Here is an 11,056-nt window from a genome sequence, read left to right as displayed (position 1 = left end):
CGTCCCGGAAAAATTTTAGGCAATTCAGGTCCGGGGCCCACGGCGGAAGGCGTGGGCTATAGCACACGAAAATTTGGGACTCGCGCGGAATTCCAGTTTTATGGCCGTAAAATGCCAAAAAATGTAATTTGGTCATGGAGGGGCGGTAAATATGGTTCCTTAGGCCGTATTCGACGTACCGAAATATTTTTAGGCGATCCGGGTGCAGGGTCCCGGTCCCACGGCGGATGGCGTGGGCTATAGCACACGAAAATTTGGGACTCGCGCGGAATTCCTATTTTATGGCCGTAAAATGCCAAAAAACATAATTTGGTCATGGCGGGGCAGTGAATATGGTTCCTTAGGCCGTATTTGACATCCCAGAAAAATTTTAGGCACTCCGGATCCGGGGTCCTGGGCCCATGGCAGAAGGCGTGGGCTATAGCACACAAAAATTTGGGACTCGCGCGGAATTCCAATTTTATGGCCGTAAAATGCCAAAAAACATAATTTGATCATGGAAGGGTAGTGAATAAATTTCCTTAGACCGTATTCGACGTCCCGGAAAAATTTTAGGCAATTCAGGTCCGGGGCCCACGGCGGAAGGCGTGGGCTATAGCACACGAAAATTTGGGACTCGCGCGGAATTCCAGTTTTATGGCCGTAAAATGCCAAAAAATGTAATTTGGTCATGGAGGGGCGGTAAATATGGTTCCTTAGGCCGTATTCGACGTACCGAAATATTTTTAGGCGATCCGGGTGCAGGGTCCCGGTCCCACGGCGGATGGCGTGGGCTATAGCACACGAAAATTTGGGACTCGCGCGGAATTCCTATTTTATGGCCGTAAAATGCCAAAAAACATAATTTGGTCATGGCGGGGCAGTGAATATGGTTCCTTAGGCCGTATTTGACATCCCAGAAAAATTTTAGGCACTCCGGATCCGGGGTCCCGGGCCCATGGCAGAAGGCGTGGGCTATAGCACACAAAAATTTGGGACTCGCGCGGAATTCCAATTTTATGGCCGTAAAATGCCAAAAAACATAATTTGATCATGGAAGGGCAGTGAATATATTTCCTTAGACCGTATTCGACGTCCCGGAAAAATTTTAGGCAATTCAGGTCCGCGGCCCACGGCGGAAGGCGTGGGCTATAGCACACGAAAATTTGGGACTCGCGCGGAATTCCAGTTTTATGGCCGTAAAATGCCAAAAAATGTAATTTGGTCATGGAGGGGCGGTAAATATGGTTCCTTAGGCCGTATTCGACGTACCGAAATATTTTTAGGCGATCCGGGTGCAGGGTCCCGGTCCCACGGCGGATGGCGTGGGCTATAGCACACGAAAATTTGGGACTCGCGCGGAATTCCAGTTTTATGGCCGTAAAATGCCAAAAAATGTAATTTGGTCATGGAGGGGCGGTAAATATGGTTCCTTAGGCCGTATTCGACGTACCGAAATATTTTTAGGCGATCCGGGTGCAGGGTCCCGGTCCCACGGCGGATGGCGTGGGCTATAGCACACGAAAATTTGGGACTCGCGCGGAATTCCTATTTTATGGCCGTAAAATGCCAAAAAACATAATTTGGTCATGGCGGGGCAGTGAATATGGTTCCTTAGGCCGTATTTGACATCCCAGAAAAATTTTAGGCACTCCGGATCCGGGGTCCCGGGCCCATGGCAGAAGGCGTGGGCTATAGCACACAAAAATTTGGGACTCGCGCGGAATTCCAATTTTATGGCCGTAAAATGCCAAAAAACATAATTTGATCATGGAAGGGCAGTGAATATATTTCCTTAGACCGTATTCGACGTCCCGGAAAAATTTTAGGCAATTCAGGTCCGCGGCCCACGGCGGAAGGCGTGGGCTATAGCACACGAAAATTTGGGACTCGCGCGGAATTCCAGTTTTATGGCCGTAAAATGCCAAAAAATGTAATTTAGTCATGGCGGGGCGGTGAATATGGTTCCTTAGGCCGTATTTGACATCCCGGAAAAATTTTAAGCACTCCGGATCAGGGGTCCCGGGCCCATGGCAGAAGGCGTGGGCTATAGCACACAAAAATTTGGGACTCGCGCAGAATTCCAATTTTATGGCCGTAAAATGCCAAAAAACATAATTTGATCATGGCGGGGTGGTGAATATGTTTCCATAGACCGTATTCGACGTCCCAGAAAATTTTTAGTCAATTCGGGTCCCAGGCCCACGGCGGAAGGCGTGGGCTATAGCACACGAAAATTTGGGACTCGCGCGGAATTCCAGTTTTATGGCCGTAAAATGCCAAAAAATGTAATTTGGTCATGGAGGGGCGGTAAATATGGTTCCTTAGGCCGTATTCGACGTACCGAAATATTTTTAGGCGATCCGGGTGCAGGGTCCCGGTCCCACGGCGGATGGCGTGGGCTATAGCACACGAAAATTTGGGACTCGCGCGGAATTCCTATTTTATGGCCGTAAAATGCCAAAAAACATAATTTGGTCATGGCGGGGCAGTGAATATGGTTCCTTAGGCCGTATTTGACATCCCAGAAAAATTTTAGGCACTCCGGATCCGGGGTCCTGGGCCCATGGCAGAAGGCGTGGGCTATAGCACACAAAAATTTGGGACTCGCGCGGAATTCCAATTTTATGGCCGTAAAATGCCAAAAAACATAATTTGATCATGGAAGGGTAGTGAATAAATTTCCTTAGACCGTATTCGACGTCCCGGAAAAATTTTTAGGCAATTCAGGTCCGGGGTCCACGGCGGAAGGCGTGGGCTATAGCACACGAAAATTTGGGACTCGCGCGGAATTCCAGTTTTATGGCCGTAAAATGCCAAAAAATGTAATTTGGTCATGGAGGGGCGGTAAATATGGTTCCTTAGGCCGTATTCGACGTACCGAAATATTTTTAGGCGATCCGGGTGCAGGGTCCCGGTCCCACGGCGGATGGCGTGGGCTATAGCACACGAAAATTTGGGACTCGCGCGGAATTCCTATTTTATGGCCGTAAAATGCCAAAAAACATAATTTGGTCATGGCGGGGCAGTGAATATGGTTCCTTAGGCCGTATTTGACATCCCAGAAAAATTTTAGGCACTCCGGATCCGGGGTCCCGGGCCCATGGCAGAAGGCGTGGGCTATAGCACACAAAAATTTGGGACTCGCGCGGAATTCCAATTTTATGGCCGTAAAATGCCAAAAAACATAATTTGATCATGGAAGGGCAGTGAATATATTTCCTTAGACCGTATTCGACGTCCCGGAAAAATTTTAGGCAATTCAGGTCCGCGGCCCACGGCGGAAGGCGTGGGCTATAGCACACGAAAATTTGGGACTCGCGCGGAATTCCAGTTTTATGGCCGTAAAATGCCAAAAAATGTAATTTGGTCATGGAGGGGCGGTAAATATGGTTCCTTAGGCCGTATTCGACGTACCGAAATATTTTTAGGCGATCCGGGTGCAGGGTCCCGGTCCCACGGCGGATGGCGTGGGCTATAGCACACGAAAATTTGGGACTCGCGCGGAATTCCAGTTTTATGGCCGTAAAATGCCAAAAAATGTAATTTGGTCATGGAGGGGCGGTAAATATGGTTCCTTAGGCCGTATTCGACGTACCGAAATATTTTTAGGCGATCCGGGTGCAGGGTCCCGGTCCCACGGCGGATGGCGTGGGCTATAGCACACGAAAATTTGGGACTCGCGCGGAATTCCTATTTTATGGCCGTAAAATGCCAAAAAACATAATTTGGTCATGGCGGGGCAGTGAATATGGTTCCTTAGGCCGTATTTGACATCCCAGAAAAATTTTAGGCACTCCGGATCCGGGGTCCCGGGCCCATGGCAGAAGGCGTGGGCTATAGCACACAAAAATTTGGGACTCGCGCGGAATTCCAATTTTATGGCCGTAAAATGCCAAAAAACATAATTTGATCATGGAAGGGCAGTGAATATATTTCCTTAGACCGTATTCGACGTCCCGGAAAAATTTTAGGCAATTCAGGTCCGCGGCCCACGGCGGAAGGCGTGGGCTATAGCACACGAAAATTTGGGACTCGCGCGGAATTCCAGTTTTATGGCCGTAAAATGCCAAAAAATGTAATTTAGTCATGGCGGGGCGGTGAATATGGTTCCTTAGGCCGTATTTGACATCCCGGAAAAATTTTAAGCACTCCGGATCAGGGGTCCCGGGCCCATGGCAGAAGGCGTGGGCTATAGCACACAAAAATTTGGGACTCGCGCAGAATTCCAATTTTATGGCCGTAAAATGCCAAAAAACATAATTTGATCATGGCGGGGTGGTGAATATGTTTCCATAGACCGTATTCGACGTCCCAGAAAATTTTTAGTCAATTCGGGTCCCAGGCCCACGGCGGAAGGCGTGGGCTATAGCACACGAAAATTTGGGACTCGCGCGGAATTCCAGTTTTATGGCCGTAAAATGCCAAAAAATGTAATTTGGTCATGGAGGGGCGGTAAATATGGTTCCTTAGGCCGTATTCGACGTACCGAAATATTTTTAGGCGATCCGGGTGCAGGGTCCCGGTCCCACGGCGGATGGCGTGGGCTATAGCACACGAAAATTTGGGACTCGCGCGGAATTCCTATTTTATGGCCGTAAAATGCCAAAAAACATAATTTGGTCATGGCGGGGCAGTGAATATGGTTCCTTAGGCCGTATTTGACATCCCAGAAAAATTTTAGGCACTCCGGATCCGGGGTCCTGGGCCCATGGCAGAAGGCGTGGGCTATAGCACACAAAAATTTGGGACTCGCGCGGAATTCCAATTTTATGGCCGTAAAATGCCAAAAAACATAATTTGATCATGGAAGGGTAGTGAATAAATTTCCTTAGACCGTATTCGACGTCCCGGAAAAATTTTTAGGCAATTCAGGTCCGGGGTCCACGGCGGAAGGCGTGGGCTATAGCACACGAAAATTTGGGACTCGCGCGGAATTCCAGTTTTATGGCCGTAAAATGCCAAAAAATGTAATTTGGTCATGGAGGGGCGGTAAATATGGTTCCTTAGGCCGTATTCGACGTACCGAAATATTTTTAGGCGATCCGGGTGCAGGGTCCCGGTCCCACGGCGGATGGCGTGGGCTATAGCACACGAAAATTTGGGACTCGCGCGGAATTCCTATTTTATGGCCGTAAAATGCCAAAAAACATAATTTGGTCATGGCGGGGCAGTGAATATGGTTCCTTAGGCCGTATTTGACATCCCAGAAAAATTTTAGGCACTCCGGATCCGGGGTCCCGGGCCCATGGCAGAAGGCGTGGGCTATAGCACACAAAAATTTGGGACTCGCGCGGAATTCCAATTTTATGGCCGTAAAATGCCAAAAAACATAATTTGATCATGGAAGGGCAGTGAATATATTTCCTTAGACCGTATTCGACGTCCCGGAAAAATTTTAGGCAATTCAGGTCCGCGGCCCACGGCGGAAGGCGTGGGCTATAGCACACGAAAATTTGGGACTCGCGCGGAATTCCAGTTTTATGGCCGTAAAATGCCAAAAAATGTAATTTGGTCATGGAGGGGCGGTAAATATGGTTCCTTAGGCCGTATTCGACGTACCGAAATATTTTTAGGCGATCCGGGTGCAGGGTCCCGGTCCCACGGCGGATGGCGTGGGCTATAGCACACGAAAATTTGGGACTCGCGCGGAATTCCAGTTTTATGGCCGTAAAATGCCAAAAAATGTAATTTGGTCATGGAGGGGCGGTAAATATGGTTCCTTAGGCCGTATTCGACGTACCGAAATATTTTTAGGCGATCCGGGTGCAGGGTCCCGGTCCCACGGCGGATGGCGTGGGCTATAGCACACGAAAATTTGGGACTCGCGCGGAATTCCTATTTTATGGCCGTAAAATGCCAAAAAACATAATTTGGTCATGGCGGGGCAGTGAATATGGTTCCTTAGGCCGTATTTGACATCCCAGAAAAATTTTAGGCACTCCGGATCCGGGGTCCCGGGCCCATGGCAGAAGGCGTGGGCTATAGCACACAAAAATTTGGGACTCGCGCGGAATTCCAATTTTATGGCCGTAAAATGCCAAAAAACATAATTTGATCATGGAAGGGCAGTGAATATATTTCCTTAGACCGTATTCGACGTCCCGGAAAAATTTTAGGCAATTCAGGTCCGCGGCCCACGGCGGAAGGCGTGGGCTATAGCACACGAAAATTTGGGACTCGCGCGGAATTCCAGTTTTATGGCCGTAAAATGCCAAAAAATGTAATTTAGTCATGGCGGGGCGGTGAATATGGTTCCTTAGGCCGTATTTGACATCCCGGAAAAATTTTAAGCACTCCGGATCAGGGGTCCCGGGCCCATGGCAGAAGGCGTGGGCTATAGCACACAAAAATTTGGGACTCGCGCGGAATTCCAATTTTATGGCCGTAAAATGCCAAAAAACATAATTTGATCATGGCGGGGTGGTGAATATGTTTCCATAGACCGTATTCGACGTCCCAGAAAATTTTTAGTCAATTCGGGTCCCAGGCCCACGGCGGAAGGCGTGGGCTATAGCACACGAAAATTTGGGACTCGCGCGGAATTCCAGTTTTATGGCCGTAAAATGCCAAAAATGTAATTTGGTCATGGCGGGGCGGTGAATATGGTTCCTTAGGCCGTATTCGATGTCCCGAAATATTTTTAGGCGATCCGGGTGCGGGGTCCGGGGCCCACGGCGGAAGGCGTGGGCTATAGCACACGAAAATTTTGGACTCGCGCGGAATTCCAGTTTTATCGCCGTAAAATGCCAAAAAACATAATTTGGTCATGGTGGGGCAGTGAATATAGTTCCTTAGGCCGTATTTGACATCCCGGAAAAATTTTAGGCACTCCGGATCCGGGGTCCCTAGCGCATGGCAGAAGGCGTGGGCTATAGCACACAAAAATTTGGGACTCGCGCGGAATTCCAATTTTATGGCCGTAAAATGCCAAAAAACATAATTTGATCATGGCAGGGCAGTGAATATATTTCCTTAGACCGTATTCGACGTCCCGGAAAAATTTTAGGCAATTCAGGTCCGGGGCCCGGGCCCACGGCGGAAGGCGTGGGCTATAGCACACGAAAATTTGGGACTCGCGCGGAATTCCAGTTTTATGGCCGTAAAATGCCAAAAAATGTAATTTGGTCATGGAGGGGCGGTGAATATGGTTCCTTAGGCCGTATTTGACATCCCGGAAAAATTTTATGCAATTCGAGTCCTGGGTCCCGGGCCCACGGCGGAAGGCGTGGGCCATAGCACACGAAAATTTGGGACTCGCGCGGAATTCCAATTTTATGGCCGTAAAATGCCAAAAAATGTAATTTGGTCATGGAGGGGCAGTGAATATGGTTCCTTAGGCCGTATTTGACATCCCGGAAAAATTTTAAGCACTCCGGATCAGGGGTCCCGGGCCCATGGCAGAAGGCGTGGGCTATAGCACACAAAATTTTGGGACTCGCGCGGAATTCCAATTTTATGGCCGTAAAATGCCAAAAAACATAATTTGATCATGGCGGGGTGGTGAATATGTTTCCATAGACCGTATTCGACGTCCCGGAAAAATTTTAGGCAATTCGGGTCTGGGGTCCCTGGCCCACGGCGGAAGGCGTGGGCTATAGCACACGAAAATTTGGGACTCGCGCGGAATTCCAGTTTTATGGCTGTAAAATGCCAAAAAATGTAATTTGGTCATGGCGGGGCGGTGAATATGGTTCCTTAGGCCGTATTCGATGTCCCGAAATATTTTTAGGCGATCCGGGTGCGGGGTCCCGGGCCCACGGCGGAAGGCGTGGGCTATAGCACACGAAAATTTTGGACTCGCGCGGAATTCCAGTTTTATGGCCGTAAAATGCCAAAAAACATAATTTGGTCATGGTGGGGCAGTGAATATAGTTCCTTAGGCCGTATTTGACATCCCGGAAAAATTTTAGGCACTCCGGATCCGGGGTCCCGGGCCCATGGCAGAAGGCGTGGGCTATAGCACACAAAATTTTGGGACTCGCGCGGAATTCCAATTTTAAGGCCGTAAAATGCCAAAAAACATAATTTGATCGTGGCGGGGTGGTGAATATGTTTCCATAGACCGTATTCGACGTCCCAGAAAATTTTCAGGCAATACGGGTCCCGGGCCCACGGCGGAAGGCGTGGGCTATAGCACACGAAAATTTGGGACTCGCGCGGAATTCCAGTTTTATGGCCGTAAAATGCCGAAAAATGTAATTTGGTCATGGCGGGGCGGTGAATATGGTTCCTTAGGCCGTATTCGATGTCCCGAAATATTTTTAGGCGATCCGGGTGCGGGGTCCCGGGCCCACGGCGGAAAGCGTGGGCTATAGCACACGAAAATTTGGGACTCGCGCGGAATTCCAGTTTTATGGCCGTAAAATGCCAAAAAACATAATTTGGTCATGGCGGGGCAGTGAATATGGTTCCTTAGGCCGTATTTGACATCCCGGAAAAATTTTAGGCACTCCGGATCCGGGGTCCCGGGCCCATGGCAGATGGCGTGGGCTATAGCACACAAAAATTTGGGACTCGCGCGGAATTCCAATTTTATGGCCGTAAAATGCCAAAAAACATAATTTGATCATGGCAGGGCAGTGAATATATTTCCTTAGACCGTATTCGACGTCCCGGAAAAATTTTAGGCAATTCAGGTCCGGGGCCCGGGCCCACGGCGGAAGGCGTGGGCTATAGCATACGAAAATTTGGGACTTGCGCGGAATTCCAGTTTTATGGCCGCAAAATGCCAAAAAACATAATTTGATCATGGCGGGGCGGTGAATATGTTTTCTTATACCGTATTCGACGTCCCGGAAAAATTTTATGCAATTCGGGTCCTGGGTTCCGGGCCCACGGCGGAAGGCGTGGGCTATAGCACACGAAAATTTGGGACTCACGCGGAATTCCAATTTTATGGCCGTAAAATGCCAAAAAATGTAATTTGGTCATGGCGGGGCAGTGAATATGGTTCCTTAGGCAGTATTTGACATCCCGGAAAAATTTTAAGCACTCCGGACCAGGGGTCCCGGGCCCATGGCAGAAGACGTGGGCTATAGCACACAAAATTTTGGGACTCGCGCGGAATTCCAATTTTATGGCCGTAAAATGCCAAAAAACATAATTTGATCATGGAGGGGTGGTGAATATGTTTCCATAGACCGTATTCGACGTCCCAGAAAATTTTAAGGCAATTCGGGTCCCGGGCCCACGGCGGAAGGCGTGGGCTATAGCACACGAAAATTTGGGACTCGCGCGGAATTCCAGTTTTATGGCTGTAAAATGCCAAAAAATGTAATTTGGTCATGGCGGGGCGGTGAATATGGTTCCTTAGGCCGTATTCGATGTCCCGAAATATTTTTAGGCGATCCGGGTGCGGGGTCCCGGGCCCACGGCGGAAGGCGTGGGCTATAGCACACGAAAATTTTGGACTCGCGCGGAATTCCAGTTTTATGGCCGTAAAATGCCAAAAAACATAATTTGGTCATGGTGGGGCAGTGAATATAGTTCCTTAGGCCGTATTTGACATCCCGGAAAAATTTTAGGCACTCCGGATCCGGGGTCCCGGGCCCATGGCAGAAGGCGTGGGCTATAGCACACAAAATTTTGGGACTCGCGCGGAATTCCAATTTTAAGGCCGTAAAATGCCAAAAAACATAATTTGATCGTGGCGGGGTGGTGAATATGTTTCCATAGACCGTATTCGACGTCCCAGAAAATTTTCAGGCAATACGGGTCCCGGGCCCACGGCGGAAGGCGTGGGCTATAGCACACGAAAATTTGGGACTCGCGCGGAATTCCAGTTTTATGGCCGTAAAATGCCGAAAAATGTAATTTGGTCATGGCGGGGCGGTGAATATGGTTCCTTAGGCCGTATTCGATGTCCCGAAATATTTTTAGGCGATCCGGGTGCGGGGTCCCGGGCCCACGGCGGAAAGCGTGGGCTATAGCACACGAAAATTTGGGACTCGCGCGGAATTCCAGTTTTATGGCCGTAAAATGCCAAAAAACATAATTTGGTCATGGCGGGGCAGTGAATATGGTTCCTTAGGCCGTATTTGACATCCCGGAAAAATTTTAGGCACTCCGGATCCGGGGTCCCGGGCCCATGGCAGATGGCGTGGGCTATAGCACACAAAAATTTGGGACTCGCGCGGAATTCCAATTTTATGGCCGTAAAATGCCAAAAAACATAATTTGATCATGGCAGGGCAGTGAATATATTTCCTTAGACCGTATTCGACGTCCCGGAAAAATTTTAGGCAATTCAGGTCCGGGGCCCGGGCCCACGGCGGAAGGCGTGGGCTATAGCATACGAAAATTTGGGACTTGCGCGGAATTCCAGTTTTATGGCCGCAAAATGCCAAAAAACATAATTTGATCATGGCGGGGCGGTGAATATGTTTCCTTATACCGTATTCGACGTCCCGGAAAAATTTTATGCAATTCGGGTCCTGGGTCCCGGGCCCACGGCGGAAGGCGTGGGCTATAGCACACGAAAATTTGGGACTCGCGCGGAATTCCAATTTTATGGCCGTAAAATGCCAAAAAATATAATTTGGTCATGGCGGGGCAGTGAATATGGTTCCTTAGGCCGTATTTGACATCCCGGAAAAATTTTAAGCACTCCGGATCAGGGGTCCCGGGCCCATGGCAGAAGACGTGGGCTATAGCACACAAAATTTTGGGTCTCGCGCGGAATTCCAATTTTATGGCCGTAAAATGCCAAAAAACATAATTTGATCATGGAGGGGTGGTGAATATGTTTCCATAGACCGTATTCGATGTCCCAGAAAATTTTAAGGCAATTCGGGTCCCGGGCCCACGGCGGAAGGCGTGGGCTATAGCACACGAAAATTTGGGACTCGCGCGGAATTCCAGTTTTATGGCTGTAAAATGCCAAAAAATGAAATTTGGTCATGGCGGGGCGGTGAATATGGTTCCTTAGGCCGTATTCGATGTCCCGAAATATTTTTAGGCGATCCGGGTGCGGGGTCCCGGGCCCACGGCGGAAGGCGTGGGCTATAGCACACGAAAATTTTGGACTCGCGCGGAATTCCAGTTTTATGGCCGTAAAATGCCAAAAAACATAATT

This window comes from Nicotiana sylvestris, chromosome 10 (assembly GCF_000393655.2).
Source record: "Nicotiana sylvestris chromosome 10, ASM39365v2, whole genome shotgun sequence".
In the NCBI taxonomy this organism is placed as follows: Eukaryota; Viridiplantae; Streptophyta; class Magnoliopsida; order Solanales; family Solanaceae; genus Nicotiana; species Nicotiana sylvestris.
This window is presented reverse-complemented; position numbering follows the sequence as displayed.